The sequence below is a fragment of the Anguilla anguilla genome, chromosome 4 (assembly GCF_013347855.1).
Source record: "Anguilla anguilla isolate fAngAng1 chromosome 4, fAngAng1.pri, whole genome shotgun sequence".
Lineage (NCBI taxonomy): Eukaryota > Metazoa > Chordata > Actinopteri > Anguilliformes > Anguillidae > Anguilla > Anguilla anguilla.
Window position 1 is genome coordinate 36,026,953 of NC_049204.1, and position 6,000 is coordinate 36,032,952.

Genomic DNA, 6,000 nt, shown 5'->3' on the forward strand with positions numbered 1-6,000 from the left:
GATTAAATTTGTAAAAGAAATGTCCCTGAATTTATCATGAACCACTGTAAACACACTGTAAAGAAAGAGTATATTTCCATTACATGTGTATATAGTCTTGGAAAATATTGCTTTTGAGCACAAAATATATGTGTAATGTCACATATATAGAAAAAAGCATGCTCTTTAAAATGAAATGATTTCATTTTGTCAGTAAATTATTTTTTATTCTTTTCTCAGTACCCTTTTAAGTGTTTCTCTGAACTGCCTGTTTTACCATTTCCCGCTATGGCTATACTTATGACCAGAGATTTGGGAAACATTCAGGGTTTTGCTGCTTGATTGCACACAATATTTTTGAAAAGAGGAAAAAATACATATTTTCTATAATCTGGCATGTTGCCCCTCTACCTACAACTCATTCCAAAGGGCAGATAGGTAGAAAGGAATCAATTTTTATTAACTCATAAGCAGAGTGTTAGAAAAAGCAATTTCATGCTTGAGAGAATGGAGCAGGAATCTAGCATTGTCCCAATGATTAATTTAGCTTTTCTAAGAACAAAAAGAGGAACAGGTATGGAAATTAATTAGCCAACCAATATGCAACTCTGTCAGCGAGCACCACAGGGACCACGTTAATAAATGCGATCAGGGTTCTGTCACCTTGTTCCTGGGATATAGGGAGATCTACCCATGATGCAAGGGCCTACTGGTATGAACTGCTGCTTATCGTCACAGCAATGGAATGATCTACATTACACATATGTAGAAATTACTTTCACTTAGCTGTGTTGTAGCCGACAGTAAGCATACACATTGGCCTGGAACCAATGAAAATCCTTCCTTAACTTTGGCTTACAAGTAATTTTTTTTTCCTTCACAGTTCAAGTTCAGCAATCACCAAGATTAACCTTTCAAACTGTGCATGAAGAAAAACACATAGCTTTGCATTTATTTCTGAAAAAAAGCGAAGGACGAATGTTGCCACATAATTGTCTAGATCACACATGCTTTAATTTCTCTTTGTTTCTCTGTTTAATTTTTTAAAAATCTTCTTACTGCTTATTTTTACCTTTCTCTCAATATGGGACACACAATCATAATTGGAAGCCTATGCCATCACGTCTGTGGAGGATTGCAGACTAGCATGTATGTCCAGCAAAACACAGGCAGTCAGCCACTGTTGCTGTTTCTGTTCACTGTATACCCCAAGCTGGGTCTGGGCAGGCAACAGGAACACGCTGAGCCAGAGGAGTCACTGTTGTGCAGTGGGTTAGGGAGCACCCTGCAGACTGAAGCCATCCCACCCAGAGCAACAATATGGGCGTTTATATGCCAAACTGTGGGAGGCTGCTGGACAAAGTTATTTCTTAAGAATCTGAATCAGACCATCCTAGGAATAATTACCGTCCATGACATTCAGCAGCCTCCTGTATCCTGTTTTAGTGTGCATCAGCGCTCTGGGTGCATTTAGATATTTTAAACACCAATAATGGTGTGGACAATAATAACAGCAATTTCCCCCCATTCATGGAAATACTGCACTTCAAAGTCTGATCTCTGCACTTGAGTTTGTCTATTTGCATAAGAGCATCTGTTAAATGCCAGAGAGGTAAAAAATATATATAGAGGGATCCGGTGGCTCTGTTATGCTGTGGGGGGGGGGGGGGGGGGGGGGGGGGGGGGGGCTATTCCTGGCATAGTTTGGGTCCACTTATCCCCTTAGAGGGGAGGGTCACTGCAAATCAATACAAAGTTATTCTGAATGATCACCTTTATTCTATAGTGGAACATTTCTTCCAGGATGACAGTGCCCCCATCCACAGGGCATGAGGGTTCACTGAATTATTTGATGAATATGAACATGCTGTGAATCTATGCTATGGCTATGCTTTTGGACTGACATGTCAGACAGCGCTCTCCAACACCATCATCAAAACATCAAATGGGGGAATATCTTTTGAAAGAATGGTGTTCCATCCCTCCATTAGAGTTCCAGAGACTTGTAGAATCTATGCCAAGGTGCACTGAAGCTGTTCTGGTGGCTCGTGGTGGCCCAACACCTTACTAAGACAAATGTTGGCTTTTCCTTAAATTTGTCACCCACACACACTCACACACACATATATATATACATATATGTGTGTGTGTAAGGAAAAAACCATGACGTGCTGTCCCGCTATTGGAAAATAATGTACAACGGGGGTGGTGATGCGTCCGAGGTGAAGCAGAGGGTCACTTAACCATCCCCGAAGTACATTATTTTCCAATAACAGGACAGCCCGGAGGGGTTTATTCCACTTATACAACGGGTTACCAACAATGACTATATGGTTGCTTAAATATTTATTGATTTTTATCGAATTAATCAGCTGAAAAGTGAAATATTCTTTCGCGGCCGTTTGGGCATATTATTTTACCGTTCTCAAGCAAAACTCTGGTTGGTAGTTCTATTTGCACCGTTGTTAAGCAAAAACCTCTGGTCGTTAATTCTACGAAAACAACAATTCCATCGAGAAAAATAATTCCTTCTCGTTTTATACCATACAATTAGCACCAGTTTTGATCATTTTTGTCATTACATTATTTAAGAAAACTACATGAAACCATGACTCAATCAAATGAATCTCTCTAGCTCTGTCTTGCTTTTTAAAATGTTGCGGTCTCGCAGTGTAAACATTGCGTTTTTCCAAGACACTCTGAAACCAGGTTTGAATGCCAGTTAACTTTATGATAGGTTTGCTGTCACCTGTCACCTAGCCAATATTAAAATTCTGGGTTTTAGTTCAGAATGGTCTCACAGCATGCTTGTTATCCCGGCCAGCTAGCTAGCTAACTATTGAATTGTATTCAAAACAGCGGTTACTACAAACGGAATCGTTCACAAAGATACTCATCCCGTAGCCATGAGTTAAATACGGAATGCCTATTCTGCTGTCCACATAAGTGACGATTCCGTATTTTGTGGGGTGGTTGGCATCCCTAAATGAAGCCAGTAACTAGAACCATGATTCAACGTTGCCATCTATTGTGAAATTGGACATTGAAAAGGGGAGGGGACATAACAACAATTCAATACCGAAAGAATAATGTTGCTGCTTTAACTGCTTTAGAACACTGGATTTTGTAGCCCATTAATTTTATAACTGTTAAAAGGCCTGAGGTGTCCCTTTACTGAGAAATAATGCACACCCTTTGGACCAATCAGAATTGAGTATTCAGCCAAGCCATTGTGTATATATATATATATATATATTTATATATATATATATATACACACACACACACACACACACACATGCAGGCATCTGTGTCTGCTGGGTGTTTACATGGGCCTTTTTAATGAACACCTCAAATATTAAATCTTAATGCAATGTAATGAAAATACCCAGCTGATCACAAATATGAATGTTCTCCTGTTAGGCAAGTCAGTGAGGAGTATGTCTTGGTTAATATCCCTTAATTATACATAAAATGAATAATGATAAATAAAAAAAGAATAATTTGTCGTGAATAATTGGCCACAATTCTATGATTGATATTGTTCTGTTGCTTTGTGACTGAAGTCATCAAGTTATATGAATTTGTATAAGCTGAGCCAGTTTCATTAAGATATCAAATGGGCAGCCATGAAAAGCTCAATTAAGGCAAGTATTGGATTTGTAATTTTTTTTGTAATCTGTTCTGTTAGAAAATGTTGATAAGTACAAAAGGAACTGAAATTGACTTGGCCTCTTAGCAAAGCAAATTATAATGGCATTACTGCTCATGCTGGTAGATTCCTCCCACATCAGCCTCTCTGCTGTTTTCTTTTGTCTGCTGGACAACAGCCTTCTTTTCTTTCATCCGTCTGGATATTGGTGAGAATTTTAATGCTCTTCATAATACACAAAAAAGCATTACAAACACCCCCCCCTCCCCCCACACTTTTTCAAGCAGATTTAGATCCTGCTTGACTGAATTACTGAAGTAAAAGGTGTATTTTGTGGCAGCAGTATAGCATAATGGTAAGAGAACTAGGCATGCACTTCCAAAGTTGTGGATTCAGTCCCCGGTCAGGGTAACGCTGTTGTACACTTGAGCAGGGTAACTAGCCTGAATCACTTCCGTAAAAATCTGTAAAAATGGATTATATTTACAGACTGCAATCTGTTAAAGTCACTCTGAGTGCAAATGTCTGTTAAACACCTGTAATTTCATGTTTCCATCTGTCGTAACAACACATCTTAGAAAAGTGTCATAACTTTATGATTTATAATATACATCAAATCTAAAAATATTCTCACTGTGCGAGGCTAAATCTCATATTACCAGTGTGTGTGTTTGTGTGTGCGTACTTTGTTTTTGCACTCATCTCAATGCCTGTGCACGTGTGTTTGCTTGTGTAAGGTTTTTTTTTTATTATTATTATTATTATTATTTTATACTTGAAGGCATTTAGCGTGGGACACACTCTCCACTTTCTAACACCTATTCAGGCTAAAGACTATTCACTGCAGAGCCCTGTTGTCATGTTTAATTGTATTGGTCTTTTTTTTTTTTTTTAGTAACTGTATTGCTATTTTGTCTGTAATAGTCAGTCATGGTTTTATGTATTTAATTTAAGTAGGATATGTATATTCTGTAAGTCATTCATTTAAGCAGAATAAAGTTGTGTGTTTCTCTGACGCAGGGTATTTGTAATGGAACACAACACACTTAGAGTGTATGAAATGATAGCAGAAAATGAAGTATGATAGTGAGTTGTCAGATGCACATGGCATGGTGGGGGAGTAGGCTGTTGCCACACGGCAAGAAGGTCCCCAGTTGAAATCCATTGGGTAGTGGATGGGTGGATTTCTATTATGCTATATAGAAAATACACATCTATACCATCTACCATCAAATAACCTTGAATGCTATTTAAAGTATATTTTAACAGTGATATGCTATGAAAAAAGAGTAGCTAAGTACAACATAAGTTGTAACTCTGGTAGGGTGGAAAGCCACAAGATGTTAAACAAAATCATGTGTGATGCAAAGTCAGGAATTTCATCTTAGAGTCCTGAGGGTGACCAAGCCTGGAAGGACTGAAGGCTCATGTGATCTTGTGAGCCAAGTGTAGGAGAGTGTCTTTTGAAAGGAATTTTCATCACTTAGTACTTACTTAGTTAGATTGGTTTGGATTGTTTCTTGACATCGAGTCACATCATGAGTTAGTGTTAGTGCTTCCCTCGTATCAATACCACGTTAGCCAATACTCTTACTGTAGGTAAACTAATGGCAAACCTAGCATAAAGTTAACGTTTGCTTTCTAACCTGGTTGCAGGCAAGAAAAGATGCTACACTGCATGACCAAACCGTTTTAAAAAGCAAAATTGAGTTATGAGTTAGATAATGTAATGACCAAAATTAGTGCTAAGTGCATAATGAGAAGGGGCTATTTAATGTTTTCATGGAATCATAAAATTAACAACCAGAGGTTTTTGCTTAACAACGGTTCTATATGCTACATAAAGCCTTTCTGAGAAACACTGTTTAAAGTGTCACCATATAAACAGACTCATACAGAGATGGAGATTGAAAGAAATGTGGAAAAATTCAGCGTGCTCTCCTCACAAATGGACAAAGAAGCTCTCCACTCCTGGCTTGACCTCCATTTTTCGCAAAGCCATAAACTGCAAAGAGCAGTTAGCAAGGCACCCCCAATCAAATAGTGAGAGGTAACCCAACAACTACAGCAATCACTCCAAACAATTGCACCCATGCGAAAATGATCACGACACTCTAGCACGTGATGTTGCCGTTGTAATGCAAATATTTTCAATAGCTGTTTTCAATGGCTCAGTACATCAACCACTGAGCCATGTGAAATAATGCCATGTAGACTGAAGATGGAAGTGATTTTGCATTAGAATGTCATGAGCACCAGTATGCCAGATGGCTCCGGGTTTCAGCGGGAAGCTCTTTGTTCCAGTGCGATTTCATTTTAAAGGAGCTAATCAGAAGTCAGTGACAGAAACCGTCATGCCCGCACCACAG